This window comes from Adiantum capillus-veneris, chromosome 11, assembly GCF_014529385.1.
Source record: "Adiantum capillus-veneris isolate H3 chromosome 11, ASM1452938v2, whole genome shotgun sequence".
In the NCBI taxonomy this organism is placed as follows: domain Eukaryota; kingdom Viridiplantae; phylum Streptophyta; class Polypodiopsida; order Polypodiales; family Pteridaceae; genus Adiantum; species Adiantum capillus-veneris.
In genome coordinates, this window is record NC_140941.1 from 94778914 (window position 1) to 94799718 (window position 20805).

Sequence of the window (20805 nt, forward strand, 5' to 3'; positions counted from 1 at the left end):
AGATTTTGCATTATTCAGAAATTAACACGTTACTGAAATATTAAATTGTAGGAGAAGCAAAACCCAAATTATGAATGGAAGAGTGTGAAGTTTGATTTGGTGTATGTTTTTAACTTCTATAGCAAGAAACTGATAGATTTTGAAAGGATATCAAAGCATTGTTAACATCTTTATGAATCTATTCATGTGGATGCATTCCAGGCAATAAGAGAGAGCACCTTAAAGAGCTTTATCGGTATTTTAGGAAAAATTATATGGCAAGAAGTCTCTTATGACAATGAGAGACCAAATGTTGCCCTCATGGGGCCATTTTTGTTTATAGTGGACATAGGACTAGGACCAATTCGTATGGCAACAAAAATAGTCTGTATAAACTATGGGCAAATGTGAAGATTACGGCCATGAAAAGAGAATCGGGCTTAATGATTGCTAATCAAAGTTTTCATGATTCCTAATGCATAGTGCAACTCCTGACGTACGCCACCAATATGTTGATTGAGAGCACTTCATTTACCATTAGTCAAACCTATTGCAATCTATTGCTATTCTCTCTCTCTCAAAATCCACATCTACATGTCACCTTAATCAACATTTACTCTAGGAGTTGCCCTATGCACTAAGAAACCCTAATCACCTAAAGTGAGTGATCAGCATTCTTAAAATGCTAACCTAAATTTTTTTTAAACATATTTTCTCTTTACCTTTTATTTGCATTTGATGGTGGCTTCTCCTATCCAGTTTGCTGCTCTTATTTTCAAGCATACACTTTTAAAAGCTAGAGATGCTTAACATTCGTCTGGAATTTGAAGGAATGGGTTCCACATGGTTTCATCCAAATGGTGACTGTGCATGTGTCAGTTATCATCTCAAAGGGCATGAAGATTTACCTTGCTCTGTCCCAAAGAAAGCACTATCCCTCTGGATTGAATTTATTCCATTTGCCAACTTGTACATCCTTTTGCCTTCTCAACTCCCTTCAGTCAAAGTGGCCATACAAAGATAACATAAAACATACCTTGGGAATTTTATACACCTTTTTAAGAAATTTGACTTGCAGACAAGAACAGGATGCTTACAATGCTGCACCTTTCCTGCCCAATGAGCCCTTGAAAGCTTCAGCATTACACCCAAAATATGCAATCTCAAAGAAATTTAAATGAAAGGGTTGGCAAAACGACCCAGCATGCATTCAAAATGACTCTCTCTCTCTCTCTCTCTCTCTCTCTCTCTCTCTCTCTCTCTCTCTCTCTCTCTCTCTCTGTGTGTGTGTGTGTGTGTGTGATTGAAGTATGATTGGTTTTTTCAACCCTCCCAGCAATTAAAAACAAAACCGCTACCTACTATGAGACTTAGTCATAATGATCAACAAAATGTACTATGATGGTTGATCTTGGATTGAGCTAGATTCTGTAGTTTCTACAGTCTTTCATTGCATTCCATGGTTTTGTGCTCCTTTGTATTGTTTTAAGCATCATATGTAGACAGTTTAGTGTGCCGTATAAAATCCAATGTACACACACACACACACCAAGATGAATCCAGGATAAGCCCAGATTCACCCACAAGACATTATAACCATCAGCTCCATGATGCATAGTATTGACTATAACATTTATATATACACAGCACAATCCTCGTGGATTGTTGGTATTGGTAGCATTCAAGGATGATTGCTTGCATTTATAGACATGCATATTCCAAGGTAATCTCGTGGGTAGTTGGACCACTGGTTACTTTACAAAGACGAACCACCAATAAAGTTATATCGCTCTGTACTTGTGCAAGGTCGAGGCTTGCCTCCCTCTCCAAGGAGAGTTCAAGGTTATTTATACATGCACAACATAATCCCGTGGATTGCTGACAATTAGTCGTATTTCAAGGATTACTATTTGCATGCATATACATCGGTACTTTTATGGGTTGTTGGCCATTGGTAGCTATCCACAGACAGAACCAGTAATATGTCTTTTTTCCCTTGTATGTGGTGCAGACTCTCGAGCGCACCGCAACTTCATCACCGAGGCGGTTGTGCACAAGCTGTAGCTATTACCCGAGGCCACCCTCCGTTAACCCCCAAAGCCTAGGCCTATACCTTTACAGAGTATGTGACCAACTTAGTGAAGCTCTGGATTAGATTGCAGGAGTATTTTGTCCCCCCCAAAGTTTGATAAAATGGCCAGAGGAATAGTTAACAAGACGGTGAGGTAGGCCATTGGGAAAATTCTGACATGAATGCCCCGTGGAACAAGGTCATCCAAAGGATCGAGCTAGTGCACGAGCTTAATTAGGCATATAAGAGTGCTGAACTAGGAGAGTCCAGCACTCAGAAGCGTCCCCGCACTACGGATGCATCCAAGAAAGAGCCATATGCTGCTGCCAGTCCAATACCAACCTCTGTTGCCCCCGGCTGTGCTTTTAGACCAAAGCCACTCTGCCTTTGTAGTATATCTTCTACTAGCATGGAGTACTTCATTTTTGGAGGCTCGCACACTAAGAGAAATTACCGTTGTGTCACACGGCAAAGTGCACAACCCAGCTTTCCTTGATGAACTTCATGCTATAAGGGTGTTCAAGTTGTCACAGAAGTGTGGAAGTCGCACATAATTCACTTGGAAGTGGAGAGAGAGAGAGAGAGAGAGAGAGAGAGAGAGAGAGAGAGAGAGAGGAGAATGCTGATGTGACTATCCAAACGCTGCTGACATGGCAATCCCATAAATAACACCAAAGTTTGTGACGGCATTTATGGTAGGTGACGTGGCCTGCCACGTCGAACAATGTAGTGTGAGCACGCAAGCTGGGTGTCCTACTTTTACGAATTTGCTTTTGGAAATAGCACCAGCTTTTTGTGTGCCAGCGCTAAAGCAAGAAGACCCTGCCGCCGGGAACTGCAAGTGATCACGTGAGGTTAATGCATAGAGGTCGCTTTTCCGTACTTGGAGTGACAGGTAAAGATTGCAAATGCATTTTATGAGGAGTTGTTTCATGTATGTTCTTTTTGCAGGTACTCCATCATGGAGAAGGAGCAAGGAGGCCTTGGCCTATGCTCAGGGATTCCGGAAATGGAATCAGGAACGGTGGAGTTCCACACTCCGTGTGCAGACGGAATTGAGAGCTCGCCTCTCGGAATTTCCCGCACTGGAAGGAATCAACGATAGAGTCTGAAATTTAGAACGAAGGGGTTTCTCCGATTCTTGTGCTTGTAAAAAGGTTCTCCCTAATAAAGATTCTCTTTAAGGGGGGGAACCAGCCCATCTTCTGGTCCCCAATACTATGTTGATCTTCTCCCTCGTTTCTTTTGGTTGAAAGTTTATTTATTTTCAGCTTGTTGATTATTCGCTTGTGCTCCCGTTGGTGACAGTGGTATCAAAGCTCAGTCGCCTCTCTTTTTTTGCAAAGGAGGACGATTCTGGGAAGGAACGGGAAAAACGGTCGAATATGAACTTCAGCAAGTAAAGGTTCAATTCGCGTAATTGCAACAGCTTCTCATGCTGCCAACTGTCCAGAAGGTTTTGAACGGAATAAAGAATCCGCAAGGAACAGATGCTGATGGGCGTCAAGAAAATCTTGCCGGTGGTAACAACCGCAGAGGAAAATGCGGAAAGAGGTGCCGAAGCGCACGAGGGATCTGTGGATCGAAACAAACGGCCTTCCAAGAACAAGGGCCAACAAAAAGAACTCTTTGTTAAACGAAAGCAAGGATGTCTCTATCTCTTCTCCATCATACTCTCCTGATTATATTACTACTTCTTATAAAGTATCTAAGCTTTCTTCAAAGAAGAGAACTCCTACTACTTCCCTACGTAATACTAAAGAGAAGCCCAAGTTCAAGAAGGATGGATAACCGCAAGCGTCACCACAAGGTGCGGGTTTTCAAATCCGGTGACAAGGATGTCATTTTTGACAGTTACACAGGATGCATCTCCAAGGCACTATCCTTCATCAGACAATTTGAAGTTGCTTTTGCCAACGGGAACTTTATCAAAAAATCCAAGTTGCACCATGTTGGGATGTATCTCAAGGAGATGGCAAGCATTCTCGAAGGTACACAAGCCAAAACATGGACTCAATTCAAATCTGAATTTTATGAACAATTTCTTCCGCCCAGCTTCGAGAAGGACATCAGGAAGGAATGGGACTGGCTCGCCCAGATAAAACATGAAAAAGTCACGACTTATGTTGACAAGTATTAGTCGGTTCTTCTGAAAGTTAAGCCTTCCATGAAGATTTCCAACGAGGAAATTTGAGGCAGGTCTTCAACCACTACTTCAATTGTACTTAATTAAGTTTTGTAATTTTCATGCAACATGCCATCACACTCTACCTAATCTTGCAAGTCTATTCAAAAACTTATGGCTACCTTGGAAGCATTGACCCAAGAGAAAATCTTGGACAACATGCTCATTTTGAGTTGCAAGGTACCAAAACAAGATGATGGTCATTCTTATGGATGGAGAATTCTGGCAAATGCAGAGCTCTTGCTAGAGTGCATTTATTTTGAGGAGCATAGAAGTGTAAGTTGAATCTTTTTTTTTGTTGTAATAAGTGACAAATCATCTTTTTTTATAGTTACTGAAGGTAGGGTTTTGTTTTGTTCTAGCAAATTATTTTGAAATATCCATGTTAAGGTCTTCAAGATGATAATTTTACAAAATATGATTAATCTTGTGAAAGCATGTCCTGATGGATCCCCTGAAATATTTGTCCTACCATAACCAAGGCCACAACCATGACTTTGACCATAGAGGTACAAAGAGGTGCCTCCAACAACGCATCAAGCTTTTGTAGTTGCATCTCCTCATCTTTCTGATCAATCTAGATACCTCTAGCTTTTTTATTATACCTGATTTTACTAAGGACAAGGAAGCCACTGCAAAAACCTCTCTTCAATCCTCAGCCTATCAACCAACACCCCAACCGTCGTCTTAGCATCACCCTAGATGATGAAAATTGGCCAAAAAATTGGAACCATCATGCAATTGTTGTAAACTAAGAAAAAAATGTTTTTGGTTAGGTTGATTGAATTAGGAAATATATGATTAATTATCCTTAAAACAGCTTGTCTCAAGACACCTCCGACTCCTTGGTATATTTTGATGAATAATATGGCTATTGTAACAGACTTGGACACTCCAAGTCAAGAATCAACCGCGACAGCACCAAATAACCACTTCAAAACAAGTCACGGATCACAATAGATGTACACTGGCCCGGCGGAGTTCCGTGCCTAGAGATATTGGCCCCAAAGACTGGCGCCCCTTTCGGTATTTCTCTTTATATTAATCAAATCAAAGTACAAGAGAGTGGCTAGGGTTTCACTCTCAGACTCTGCGTCCAGATGCTCTGAGAAGTGAAGCCCTCACCACTAATTTAAAGGTTACAAGGGATGCCCAAAAGCAGAGCCCCAAAAGCTTTTAAAATCAAAAGCAGTTGCTCTCTCTCTCACACAGAGAGTCAAAACTTGAAAGCAAAAGCATTCTCTCTCTTTCTCATTAGGTAGAGAAAAAGCAAAATTTGCGTCGCTAATCTTTCTATAAAATTAAAAGAAATAAAAAAAATAAAAAAATCTAGTCTTCGCGATTTTCGGAAATTAGGGTTTCTGGCAGAAATTAGGGTTTCTGTTGTCCGCCACGTCATCACTTTGTGACAAACCCCCCTCTTGAAAGCATTGTAATCGACCGCGATTATGCCTGCAAAACCGACAAAAGCCATAAACCGTCTTAGCAAACACTGACTGTTAGTACCTACGTACTAGGAACACACATCTAGCACATGTACGAAATCGATAGTCACATCACACGATATCACAGGACATCACATGACATTCAACATTCATCCGGATCTTAGACCATGATTTATCGGCAATGTAGCTAGCAATCACATCTAGGTCCAATCGGGACCTCATTGATGTCCGATTGACTAACCCCTATTGCAACCATTTCTATTCGAGATCAATCAGACCAAAATGCTGCAGTCATTTCGTCTATCAATTCCTACACTCACAAGAAGTCAAGAACAAATCAGTATCATTATCAAGAATTCCAGTTCATAAAGTCATCCAGTAGAATACTGTCAGCTCTCAGTATCCCTGAAGCTCAAAGAGACATCAGTGACTTTAGTATCAAAATCGAGGCATCTGTTGACAAAGGAGCGGAGTGACTCCCCTCTTGTGCATCCCACTGCACCACATCTCCGGCCAAGCTGAATTCTGGGTTCCGTTTGGAGTAGACTATGCTAAACCAAAACATCGAGGTAAAGTTTCACAATCCGAGGAGTATCTGCTAGGTCCTCCTCCTCCATCCACTTCGCATCAAATGCAGGAAAGTTCTTGAACTTAACCAAGAACCGCCTTCGGACTTTACCTTTCTTCGTATCGTTATGTGCCAAAATCTGTTCAGGAACAAGGATCTCCTCGCTTTCTTCCACTTCGGGTTGCTCATCAGGCTCCCCATCATCAAGCACATCACCCTTAACAGGTTTCAAGAGACTCACATGCAATGCATTGTGAATCCTCCAAGTATCTGGCAGTTTCAATCGGAAGGAGACATCATTTATCTTTTCAGTGATTTGGAAAGGTCCGTAGTATCGCATACTAAGCTTTGGAAAAAGCCTCTCCTTTCCCTTTTTCTTTCGTAGGCGTGCCTGCTTAAAAGTAAGAGCACCCAATCATCCTCCTTCAATTTTAAGTCGCGACGATGGCGATCCGCTGCCTTTTTCTGTCGTTCTTGAGACTCCTGCAAAGTCTCGCGAACCTTGGCAAAAGCCATATCCAAATCTCGCAAATACTCATCCGCTTCAAATATCTAATCTTTCGTGCTCAGGAAGGATGGAACCTTCGCAGCACTTTCAACAATCTCACATGGCGTCTTCCCTGTCGAAGAGTGTATCGTGTTATTGTAGGCAAATTCCACCAAAGGTAAGTTCTTTTCCCATTGAGTCTTCTGATCCGAGATACAAGACTTCAATAAATCTAAAATCACTGAATCGGCAATCTCAAATTGCCCGTCAGTCTGCAAGTGGAACGATGACCAGAACTGCAACTCCGTGCCAATGTTCTCCCAAATTGCCTTCCAAAACAAACTCATAAATCTGGGGTCTCTATCGGAGACAATCATCTCAGACGTGCCATGTATCGGAAAATCATCGTGATCATTCTGTGTTCTCGGGAGATCAAAAATGAAATCCATTTCAATACTTTTCCAGGGGCGGGTGGTATGGGTAAAGGCTTTAACAATCCCTGTGCCTTATGCCTGTCAAAATTGACCTTCTGGCATACTGCGCACAACTCTTCCACGTCCTTTTTGAGTCACGGCCAAAAGAAGTATCTCTTTACCCCTTTCATGGTGGTAGCAATGCCACGATGACCCGTAAAAGGTGGACAATGGTATTCAGTCATAACCTTTTCCCTCAACGGCTGTGTAACGCACAACATAGTCTTTTTCATCAAGTAGCCTTCCCGAAGGGAGTATCCAGCTACTGTCTCCCCATCCCGTATCCGTGTGAAAAATATCTGCAAAATCTGTATCTGTGGCATACCGATCGACCATATCCTCGAAGCTCCTATGATGTATCGCGGATATAGCCAGAACCAACGGTTTTCGAGACAAAGCATCTGCCACCACATTCTTCTGTCCCTCACATGGACAATCTGGAAGTGGAACTGTGACAAGATGTTCGCCCACCGCATCTGCTTTTCCGAAAGCTGCTTCTGTGACAAGAAGTAGCGCAAACTCTGATTGTCTGTAAAGACAGTAAAATCCGCTCCGAGTAGGTAGTGCCGCCACTGAGTAAGAGCATGGATCACTGCCAAAAGCTCTTTCTCATAGATCTGTGCTGTCATCTCCGGCCTAGAGAACAAACGGCTCTCGCAAGCTATGACATGGCCTTCTTGCATCAAGACCGCACCCAGACTACGACCACAAGCATCACAATATACTTCAAATGACTTTTGCAAGTCCGGCAAAGTCAAAATAGATCCCGTAGTCAATTTCTCTTTCAATGTCCGAAAGGCAGTCACCTCTGTGGGTCCCCACGAAAAAGGTACTCCTTTCTGTGTCAAGGTATGCAAAGGGGAAGCAACCTCTGCAAACTTTCTATGAACCGCCTGTAGTACGAACACAGTCCCAAGAAGCTTCTAACTTCATGGACATTCCTCAAATCGGGCCAATCACGGATAGTCTCTATCTTGGCCGGGTCCATTTGCACTCCTGCTGCTGACACAATGTGTCCTAAAAAGTGTATCTCTGGTAGGAAAAATTCACTTTTCTTTGCATTAATCACTAACGTGTGATCTCGTAATGCCTGAAAGACTTGAAGCAGATGATCTCTGTGTTCGGCCTCATTTTTGGAGAAAACAATGATGTCGTCAAAGAAAGTGCTAACAAATAGCCTGTACTCTCGAAAAATCCTGTCCATCATCCGGTTAAATGTCGCAAGAGCATTGGTTAAGCCAAAAGGCATCACCAAAAACTCAAATAACCCAAAAGTCGTCCGAAAAGCTGTCTTGTAGACATCTCTTGGCGCTATCCTGATCTGATGATATCCACTCTTCAAGTCAATCCTGCTAGAGCACGAGGATCCCTGTAACCTGTCGAGTATATCATCGATCCTAGGAATCGGAAATCTGTTCTTGATGGTGATTTATTGAGAGCTCTATAATCGATGCACATTCTCCAAGATCCGTCTTTCTTCAAAACCAACAACACTGGAGAGCAATACGGTGAAGTACTAGGCTGGACAAGACCCTTTTCCAAGAGGTCTTTCACTGGGTTCATAATCTTTTCATTCTGTACTCGGCTCACACGATAAGGTGGCCGATTCGGTGGCGTGCTTCCAGGTATCAGATCAATGGTTTGATCTTCAGGCCCTCTGAAAAGCAATCGGCATGAGTGTGGAGAAAAATCTTGGCGTTCTTTTGATCAGGTCAAAACATATTCAACCTTTATCCAGCGTTCAGTTCTCTCCCAAAAGAATGAGTAAGAAACTGAAGTTCATCAAGTACAATCTCTAAGCCCTTCATTTATCAAAGTCATTTATCAAAGTCGCTTTCTCGGCCCGGTAGTCAACCACGGCGTAGTTCTTGTGGTACGAAGGGATCCTAAGTAGAACGTCACTCGCATGCCCTGAACACCCCTGTCATTGCAAACGAAGTTTGCCAATGCTCGGTGTAATGGCAACATCCCATCTGGGTGCGAGTCGAACTCCTCCGCCTGTGGCGTCAATCTGTCGGGCGTAATTCCAAATCGAGCTGCCAATTCCAAGTGAAAAGAAGTTGGCCTTGGCTCCTTCAAAAGAGCTTCCTGATCCTTCACTTTGCCCCAAAAGCGGTAAAGTTTGTACTTTCATTCATTAGATTCGGTGCAGGTCCCACGCCATGTGGTACCATTTTTGCTTTTCTATCTACCTTTTCTGCCACATTCCTCAGCTGCTCTCGAACTCTTAGGCCTGTCGTCGTCTATATCATTCTGTTCTTTCTGTGTCTTATTAGGGCACTTCGCGGAGATATGTCCATGTTTCCCGCATCCAAAGCACTTCCCCTCTCTGATGAAGCGAGCTCTCTCCTCAGGAATAATCTTGGGTCGTGCATCCTTTTTCTCTGGGTTGCTCTTTTTCTTTCTACTTTCATTCCCATAAGTCTGTTCGGCTCGTTGTGTCATGGCCTCATCTGTGGGGTAGGTCAGACTGCCAGAGTGAATGGCAAAGCCCCGCTTCGCATGACTCATCAACTCCTGAATAGAAGCCAACTTCTGTTCCAAGCAGTGATCTCGGATCTCTGTAGGTAGACCCAAGGTAAACCGCTCAATCTGTTCTCTGAACAAGATCTTCTTGAATGAAGAGGCGGGTAGAAAAGAGCTCCAGAATCTTTCACAATAAGAATTGATTGTATCTTTCTTGGTCATCCATAGATGGTTCCAAGCAGCTCGTATATCTCTTTCATATTCTTGCGTCAACCAAGAAGAAATAAAAAGCTTCTTAAATTTCAGCCATTTAACTGGCGTAGTCTTGTTAAAAGAAGCGTGGACCACCAAGTACGAGCATTCCCCTTAAGGTAAGAGGTAGCTCTCCGAATCTTGGAGTGCTCTGAATAGCGTCCTCCCGCGAAAGCGATGTCAAACTGCTGTATAAAAGACAAAGCCTTCGAAGCATCTGAGTATCCTGAAAGGTATCAAACTTGATCGAGTGGCCACCTTCCTTAAACTCTCTGACTTTCTTGCTTTTATCTTCGAGAAAGTCATACTGGTTGGCTTTGTAAATATTCTTCTTGTTCGCATAAAACTTTCCGTCATCGGAATCTGAGCTGTCTGTAGACGAGTCCTCAGTAGAACTGTCAGTCTCTGGGCGAGATGTAGCCTTCTTTGCCTTTTTCTTGCCCTTTCCGAAGCGTTGTTACAGGCTTCGCTTTTTGCTTTTCGTGTCTTCTTCGCTCGAGTCGAGGAGCTAGAAGAACTATCACAAGAAGAAGAAGAAGAAGAACTGGGTACTCCTTCATATCGAACACGCTTCTTCTGTTTCTTTGCCTTGTCAAAAGACGACTGACGACCCAAATAACCTGGAAAGTCAGTGCTTTTCTTCTGCTTTTTGCCGTGCTTTTTGGCTTTCTTTTGCGCGTCAAAAAGCTGAGCAATCCATGCATCAACCACGTTCTCCAGTTCCTTCTCCGTATATTTCTTGGAGGTAGAAGGTTTCTTGAGAGCGGATTTCGGGAGTGGTGTTGTGGTTCTCTGCCACTCTATCTGTACCTCTTCCAAAGAGGTCTGGTTCATATATTTTGCCATCTTCGGGTCCTTGGCAAAATTGAGCATCATCTTTGTTGCATCGCCGATCAACTGGCGACGCTCCATCTCTCGCCGCTCCGCCTAAGTAGGCCAAGGCGGGCCATACTCTCTGCCGGAATCTTCGTTGTGATCCCTGCCCGCATCTCCAGATGCAGAGGGAGTCGCCTGATCCTTGCGTGAAGCCATAGGTGCCGCGAAAAAAAAAATCGGGGATCGGATTTCCCGTAGAAGAGAAATCGGCCGTGCTCTGATACCACTATAACAGACTTGGACACTCCAAGTCAAGAATCAACCGCGACAGCACCAAATAACCACTTCAAAACAAGTCACAGATCACAATAGATGTACACTGGCCCGGCGGAGTTCCGTGCCTAGAGATATTGGCCCCAAAGACTCGCGCCCCTTTCGGTATTTCTTTTTATATTAATCAAATCAAAGTACAAGAGAGTGGCTAGGGTTTCACTCTCAGACTCTGCGTCCAGATGCTCTGAGAAGTGAGGCCCTCACCACTAATTTAAAGGTTACAAGGGATGCCCAAAAGCAGTGCCCCAAAAGCTTTTAAAATCAAAAGCAGTTGCTCTCTCTCTCTCACAAAGAGTCAAAACTTGAAAGCAAAAGCATTCTCTCTCTCTTTCTCATTAGGTAGAGAAAAAGCAAAATTTGCATCGCTCATTTTTCTATATAGAAAAAAAAAAATATATATATATATATATAAGCCTCTGTGATTTCCAGAAATTAGGGTTTCTGGCAGAAATTAGGGTTTTTGTTGTCCGCCACATCATCACTTTGTGACAGCTATAAGGCCACTGATGAGTCGGTTATGCCCATGGACGATGAGTCTCTACTCTGTCATATCTTGATGTTTCTACATAAGTTATGAGATCGTTTTCTAATACTAGGGGAGCCTCCCCGGTTGTATGGGCAACTGGTTTTTGGTGTATGGGAATCCCATCTAATACTAGGGGAGCCGCCCCGGTTGTATGGGCAACTAGTTTTTGGTGTATGGGAATCCCAAACGTTTGGTGATATATTCACCCCAAATTATGAATAAGGAATGGGTGTTGTTTTTCACCCTTAGGTGGTCTTGAGACAAGAAGAGTACTCGTCATGGTTATTATGGTATATGTTTTTGGTTACAATACCTTGTCTTATGTTTAAAGATGCTTGTTTGCTAAAGAATATTTTTTTATATTGATTTCAATATTTGTTTTAATGAATCATTGTGCACGAGATTTAAAATGAACCATTATTTTAAGTGTTGAAAGATTGCACTACAAAAGAGTATGAAGGTGTATCCCCACAATACCCTTCAGCGGAAGATGGAGTCAGCAATCATTGCCGAGGATCAACTTCCACTCGTACCCCCACACAGATGGAATATAGCACGTACTGTGAACGGCAAAGAGCGGTTTATGATGACCATGGCGACCAAGGAAAAAAGTGTCCCCCTAAGGACCCGGATCAGCCTAAGAAGCCATAGGATACCGGCAAACAGCTCAAGTATCTCACGCCTAACCAAGTATAAACCTTCAAAGAGCGAGGAAGGTGTTTCTATTGTGGTGAGAAAGGACACATAAGGACCGACCGCCCTATTTGGCAGCAACGGCAGGAACAAACATCTTCGAAGAAGGAACCCGCTCCACCAAGCTCGAATTCTATTCCTAATGTGCAAGGGGATACAGAAACAGAAAAAGGGAAGTGTCAGTTCCGAAAAGGCTAGGGATCTGTGAATAACCAGCGGGTATTGATCCTAGATCAGCGGACAACTTTATCTCATTGGATACTGCACGATGCTTGAGCCTCACACCGGCTCAGCTTGTAACTCCGGCGACTTCCGGATCGGCATTCGAGGGGCTAACTACCAATGCAACTCCTGTACAAGGACAGCTCAATTTTCGAATTGGCGAGTACAAGAACCGTGAATCATTTTTCATGGCACCCATCGAGGGATGTGATATCATCTTGGGTATGCAATGGCACTACCATATGCAACCGGTCCCAGATTATGTAGGAAAGACCCTCACTTTTGAGCATGAGGGCAAGAACATTAAAATTTTTGTTGATGTTGGGAATTGGCTATTCCCTATTGTAAGCCATATCTCCATTAAAAGGAAATAAAGAAGTGCGTTTATGCTTTGATTTTCGCACGGAAAAAGGATAAAACTAATTAGGGTTCTCTATCTAGTTTGGAAATTAAACGTTTTCAATTTATTGAAAGGTATAAGGACTGTTTCACAGACACTCTTTCGAATAAGCTACCTCCGGGACGTCTGAAAGATCATCGCATTGATCTTGTACCGGGTAGCTGTCCCCCACACCAACCCCCTTATAGGTTAAGTCTTGCTCAACAAGAGAAAATTTTGAAGCAAGTCAATGAGCTTCTAGGAAAAGGTCTAGTTCGACTAAGTACTTCACTTTACTTTTCTCCAATTTACTGATGCAAAAGAAAGATGGCATGTTTCGAATGGGCATAGCTACCAATCTTTAAATAAGATCACTAACAAGAATGGCTTTCCGATTCCTCGAATTGATGATATTCTCGATAAGTTACAAGGTGCAAACATCTTTAGTCGCATCGACTTAAAGATCGGGTATCATCAGATACGGATTGCCTCGATGCAAAAGAAAGATGGCACGTTTCGAATGGGCATAGCTACCAATCTTTAAATAAGATCACTAACAAGAATGGCTTTCCGATTCCTCGAATTGATGATATTCTCGATAAGTTACAAGGTGCAAACATCTTTAGTCGCATCGACTTAAAGAGCGGGTATCATCAGATACGGATCGCCCCTGAGGATCATGGATGTCCATAAGACTGACTTTTGCACTATCTTTGGACTTTATGAATTTTTGGCAAAGCCTTTCGGCTTGACCAACACTCCTATCACATTCTATCGAATGATGGATAGCATTTTCAGCCCACGCCCAGCTTTTACAATAGTGTTCTTTGATGACATACTCGTCTTTTCGAAGATCGAGAAGGAACATCGGAAGCACTTGGACATAGTGTTTCAGGAGATGCGAAAGCACGAGTTGCATGTAAATGCAAAGAAAAGTGAGTATTTTCTCACGGAGATACACTATCACAGCCATATAGTCTCTCACAAGCAAGCAAGTGTCACGAGACGGGCACCACGTGCCAATAGAAAATAACAGACTTGGCAAACTTTTAGCACTTCATTAACAATTGAACTGAGAGAGAGAGAGAGAGAGAGAGAGAGAGAGAGAGAGACAACACACGACACGGAGTGGCGGAATTCCACCCCAGAGAGTATTGGCCCCAAACCTTGGCGCCCCTTTCGGTATTTCTTTATATTGCATCAACACAGTACAAGCCAGTACTCGAGACTCTGCACATTCGCTAGGAAGCATGCCAGAGAATGAGCCCTAACCTCATATTTAAAGGCCCTTGACCTGAAAAGCAATTACAGTGAAAAGCCTTCAAACTCAAAAGCATCTGGTGCAAAAGCAATGCCAAAAAGCTGCCAGCGTAAATCGCGGAATTCCGTACAGTAGTCAGCGCAAAACACGAAAATCCTACAGCCTATCACGTCATCATGCTAGCGCAGTTTTCGAAAATCTGCCACGTCATCAGTTTGCGTGTGTATGCGGGTCTACTTTATTTTAATCCTTTATGTCACTTGGGGCCCCATCGAACCGGGTCCCCATAAGTTGGTAGGACTTCTTCTTCTGTTACTTGTTCTTTTTAGGCCCCTCGGCCGGCATCTGTAAGTTGGCTCCATTCTTCAGGGCTTTGACACGTCAGCAGTTTGTGACAGCAAGTATGGATTCCGCCAAGATCCAAGTGGTACAAGATTGGTCAACTCCCACTATAGTACATGATGTACGTAGCTTGTTGGGATTGTGTTCCTATTATCCGAGGTTTATCCGAAGCTTTGCTCATGTAGCATCAACCACTTCATGACCTAACAAGGAAGAAGATTCCCTTTTGATGGGAATCAAGACAACAAGGCGCATTTGATAGGCTCAAGTATTTATTAAGCCATGGTCCTATTTTGATAGTGCCAGACTTAAGGAAACGATTTGAGGTTCACTGCGATGCTTCATGTGATTGCATCAACACAGTGCTTAACCAAGAAGCCCATGCAATGGCTTATGAAAGTAGATGGCTTAAGGATGCAAAATTGCATGCCCTAATCTACGAGAACGAACTTATCGCTGTGGTTCACGCCTTGTATACATGGAAGCATTATCTTTCAGGAGCGGATCTGTGATCAAAACCAATCATCAGAGTTTGCGGTATTTTCTCACGCAACGAAACTATTTGAGAAGCAAAAGAGATGGGCCAACTTCTTGTCCATGTTTCACTTCCAGATCCTTCATATGGTTGGGACTAAGAACTTGGCTACGGACGCACTATCTAGACGGCCAGGGGTGAATGCAATTACTTCTGTATATCATCAAGAACTGAAATCACTTCTGGATTTGTATCCGAACAACCCCAACTTCTCCTCCATCTGGAGCAAGTTACAGAACAGAGAGAATGAATATCCCTATTCCCTTCAGAATGGTTACCTCTACCACCACTAAGCAATTTGTGTGGCGGTGCCATTGCGGAAGAAAATCATGGATAAAGCACATGCTCCGCCTTGTGTGGGTCACCGGGGTATTCTCTGTAGCAGGCATGGACACTCCAAGCGAGAAATCAATAGCAACACACAAACAGAAACTTCAAAATCACTGAACTTTAATAGAAAGAGAGAGAGAGACGACATGGCATGGCAGAGATCCGCGCCCAGAAGCACTGACCCCAAAGACTGGCGCCCCTTTCAATATTTCTTTATTATTGATCACATCAAGGTACAACTCCCAAGGGTCCTCTGCTCTCAGACTCTGCATCCAAATGCTCTGCAGAGCGAGGCCCCTGAGGCTCTTATAAACATTACAAGGGATGCTCAAGAGCAGAGCCCCAAAAGCTTCAAGTTTAAAAGCATCTTAGGCCAAAAGCTAGCACAAGGGCTTGTCATCGCAATAGGCAGAAATTTGTACGGCAAGCCACGTCAGCAGCGTAAAACACAGGCTCTGTACAACTGCCACGTCATCAGCGCAATTCTTCTAGCCTTTTCTCTCAGATAGGGCCCCATAAGTTGGTACAACTTATAGAAATTGGTGTCCTTTCATTTTTGGCCTCTTAAATTGATTCTGCAAGTTGATACAACTTCTTTTGCATCTTTCAGTAGGGTTCCGATCCCTCTCTATCTGAAGTCTCGTTTTTAGGTCATGCCACCTCATCACTTTGTGACATACACCCCTCTTGAAAGAAATGTAATCGCCCACCCTTGATTACGCCTACAAAACCAGTTCAGTAGACACTGACTCTAAGTACCGACGCACTAGACAATACATATCCAATACTTGCACAAAGATGAGAGTCCTTAAATATTCACATGACATTCATATCACTATCCCCGTTGAGATCTTAGATGAGAATCGTGATCTCGCCGATCTTTAGTGGATGTCGGGATTGACTAAATCTTGTTACTATCATATCTTTTCATTTCACAGTCTAATCAAACAAACCATGCCCATGACCATCCCCACAAGACAGTACATCCACATAGCATGCAATTTACAAATCACACACTTCAGTTCACGCTGAACACTTGTGTTTCAACCATTCAGTCTAGCCATCTCATCCTTCCGGAACTCTTGATGCACTAGAATTTCATTCAATTAGGCATCACATCCAGATCTCACCGATCTTTAAGAGATGTCGAAATACACTGAGTACTTGGCCATCACATTCAGATCTCACAGATCTCTAACAGATGTCAAGATGCACTAAGTTCAAATCATTCATCAAACAAAATGTACATTTCATCTTTCTCTACATGCCTTTAACACAAACACACATGAAAGAGTACATGTTTTCAGTTCAGTCAAGGAAATTTCCAATTCAGTGCACACAGTCCATAAAGTCATTCCACAAAATATTGTCAATTCGTCCGTCCGTACCCTAAAATCTCAAAGCGTCCAATGGTTGCAGCTCTTCGTTGAAAGGATGTCTTTACGTCTAAAGTCGCGTCTCTTCACCATGAGACGTGTCTTTTCATTTGTGTCTCTTCGTCTCCTATATAAGGACCCTATTGTACTTAATTTTCAAGCATTCATTCAATCAATCAAACACACATCCAGTCTCTTGAGTCTCGGTTTGATCTTAAGTATGAAGTTTTAAGTCTTAATTATAGGATTAGCACCAGTAATCCTCACAGTGGTATCAGAGCAATTTTTTTTCCCGGGACCAAAAGGTTGTGAGCCTTTCACCCTCACCGCTACACTCTACCCCCTTCCCAGAGTTGTATGGAAGCAGAAGAAAGGTGGTACACATGTGCATACGAGCATGAGATAACTTGACTTTTTCTTGTTCAAATCCATATCTAAAAGACAGAACAAAGATGTGTGTGCGCAGCATACCCGGAGAACTTCGTGCACCCTTTCATGCGAAAGGGCACTGACTTGGCAGAGGGCCACCCACCTCTCCCTTGCTCGCACCTTTTCCCAAGGCGATGTGCCCCTTCGCGGCACCCTTCCCCACACAACCCGAAGGGCTGAATTCTGGAAACGCTGGGCTGATTGCTGAATTTAGGGTTGGCCGGTTTGCTGGGATGAATTACACCTCTGCACTCGCACCCCTTAGTGGCTGGCAAGGCGTTCTCTCTCCTAAGCGGCAGCGCACGGAATCTGTTTGCGCTGTAGAGTTACATAACGTTGGCTGAATTATTTTACGCTGGGAATTTAGACGTTGGCTGGACTTTAGGCTTGAGACTTAATTTTTTAAGTTGTCCGTTGTCTCTAATTACCGGCCAAAGAACCCTTTATTTTAAATCCCATGTGAACTCACTTATTTGATCAATTAAAACCCCCAAATAAACTAACTTAAAAGAACAAAGAGAAAACCCACCAGATTAACATGAATTCAAGCATTCGTTTACAGCCAACGTCACCCTCTCCCCCACTCTGCTGCGCTAGCCTTGTATGCACTTTGCGCGCGCAAGACTTTTTGCCATCATAGCCGGCGATGACTTCCATATTCCGGTCCCATTTCTCTCGTATGTAGATGGGATTCCGAACACTGTTCTCCCAAAAAAACCCCGAAGTGGTCATAATTCCCGATTTGTCAAAGCCGGACGATATAATATTCCCGATTCCCCAAACTCCATAGTGCAAACTTATTCCAGAAGGACTTTTCGCTCTCAGAGCACCCAACCCAAAACCTGCACCTGTTCGAGAGTTTCCTTTGAGGCGTAACCATGCCAAATTCTCAGAACAGAGGTGGTCAATCTGACGATTCCCTTACTCTTATCACGGAGCAGATGCCCACACTTTCCACAAGTCTCACATCACTTCACACTCGCTTGGATCAGATGCAGACGCAAAACACTTCTCAAAGTCGTCCTGCTACTTCTCGGACTACACATACAGCATCTTCCACACTTTCCGAAGCTTCAGTGGACGAACCAAACGAACCAGATCCAATTGATGAGGTAGACAATCGCAAACTTCAATTACTTTATAAAATTTTTGATGCTGCACAGAAGAAGAAGCTTGATGTTAAACTGCCGGAACCGTATAATGGTCGCCGCGAAAAGCGCGTGCTAGACCAATGGTTGTTCAAAATGGAGGTTTACTTATCAAACACAGATTTGGTCAAGAGTAAAAAAGTCGCACCTGCTAGTTCTCTGCTCACGAACACAGCATTTCTTTGGTGGCAACCACGAGTTGCTGATGGTAAACATACACCTTCTTGGGATAAATTCCGGCGTGCTATTCGCAAGGCGTTCAAACCTGCCAATGGGGATTTTCATGCCCGGTCCTCTCTTCGCCCCCTGAGCCAAACAGGTTCCTTGGCCGCGTACATCACAGAGTTCCAAAGGCTAACTCTAGAGATAGAGACCCTTAGTCCCTCTGATAAACTACACAGCTTTATTGACGGACTCGTACCCAAACTGAAGGACGATGTGCACAAATACAACCCTGCCACCCTGGATGAAGCCATTGCCTATGTAGAACGTCTTGGCGATAATCGGCGCCCTACACGGAATTTTCTCCCTTGTGAAAGATCTTCAAATAGCACTCGCTTTTCACAGCGCGATCGCAGAGAAAGCTATAGCCAAAGTCAACAGCAACAATCTCAGTTCAAACAACAAGCCACAGCACCTTATTCAACTTCAAGGTTCTATTCTCAAGATCGACAATCTCAAAGCAGATCTTCAAATGCTCCACTTGATCGTGGTAAAGGACGTGATTTTTCTCAAGATCAGCATTCCAATACTCAGCAAGGCTCTTCGTCAAATGCTTCTTCTACTTCAAAGAAGGAAGGATTATGTACAATTTGCGACGGTGACCATAGATGGTATCAATGTCCATAGAGACCAAATCCGTCTAATTTGAAAACGGAAACATCATCAAATGTTGAACAACCAAATTCTGCTCAAGATAAAAGGAAAATCTGTGGTCAATACAATTCATGCCTCAGACGATACGACTATTCTTATGAAGGATGCTCAGTGCAATTCTTCAGTTTTGGAGCCTCTTTCAAAGCAAGTTTTGAGTCTTCTTGGAACTCTCAATGGTCGCTCCATCAACATTTTGGTGGAGAGCGGTTGCTCTGATAATTTCGTCAGCACTCAGATAGTTCAACAGCTTAGTTCAACAGCTTTGCTTACCAACTCAAAAGACATCTCACTTATATGATGTGGAATTAGCAGATGGATCAATTTTAACTTGTGATGAGACAGTTCGACAATTGCAATTCGGTATTCAAAATTATGCAGATCAACTGGATTTCAAAGTTATGCCTTTATCTTACTACGACATGATTCTTGGTCAGCATTGGTTATTTCAATATGATCTAGCAATTCGCTTTCAAGGACATACTATCAATTTGTTCAAAGATGGACGTGAATTGATTTTACACGGGCTTTATCATGCGGAACGAGTGATTCAAGCCTCACGTGTACAAGTCAAACAGCATGATACAGTGGATTATGAAGAGAATAAGATTTCCGATACGGATGCAGAAATTATAATTGATGAATTTTTGAATTCATTAACTTCTCCTGAATCAATTGAGAAAGACAAAGACGGTTTCAAGCAGGAAGTTTTTCCAAGTGATACTTCGTTACCAGACAAAGATAAGGACATAGTTACAGATTCGGAGTCTGAAGACGATCATGCTTTCTTTGATTCTTTGTTGGATGATGATACGCCAATTGCAAGTCGTGAAGTGATAGTTTCTGAAGACGCTTTTGAAGAATTTTGGGATTCATTATTGGACGATGATTATACTCTCAAGCCAAAATCCTCTCCAGTAATTACTAAAGTTGAAGTTACCCAATCGGAAGAGTGCCTTAAGAAGATTTCCTCTTCACCAAATATTTTATAGTTATTGGAAGATTTTGAACCAAAAGTTTATATCACATGAAGGATTTTGAAGATCAATCTCTTGTTGCAGTCAACCTGATTATGCCAGATTCCTCTAAAAAGTCTTTGAATAATGCAATGACATGGGATTTAGCAGTCAAAGCATAAAGGCTTCGCAAGAAGTAAAGGTTCAAGGCAAAGGTTTCAGATAACTCAAAGACTGAAGATTTTCGAAGATTCAATACTTTTCCAGAGTTCTATCAACATCAAAAGTCGTTTCTTTAACCGAGGCTCTCATTTTAAATGGGAGGGAATGTCACAATTGTGACTATATTACAGTATTACATCTACTCCTAGTTGCAGATACACGAAGTGCCATGCCAAGGAGAACCCCTACGCTTGGATGGTCACGAGTCACGACCCTTCACTCAAGAGACGTGCCTCTTCGCCAATCCTCTCCAGTAATTACTAAAGTTGAAGTTACCCACCCCATCGAAAGAGTGCCTTGAGAAGATTTCCTCTTCACCAAATATTTCATAGTTATTAAAAGATTTTGAACTATAAGTTTATGTCACATGAAGAATTTTGAAGATCGATCTCTTGTTGCAATCTGATTATGCCAGATTCCTCTAAAAAGTCTTTCAAT

At 42.8% G+C, this 20805-nt stretch overlaps 1 protein-coding gene across 1 annotated transcript in view; it reads right to left on the bottom strand.

The window, feature by feature from the left end:
• Window positions 1-217: 217 nt before the first annotated feature.
• The window catches only part of LOC147447675 (pentatricopeptide repeat-containing protein At1g03540-like), a 29573-nt gene continuing 8985 nt past the window's right edge, over window positions 218-20805 (bottom strand). Inside the window, exon 4 of the mRNA XM_086523402.1 lies at window positions 218-1091. The gene's annotated coding sequence lies outside the window, so the exon portion shown is untranslated. The remainder of the gene's footprint in view (window positions 1092-20805) is intronic.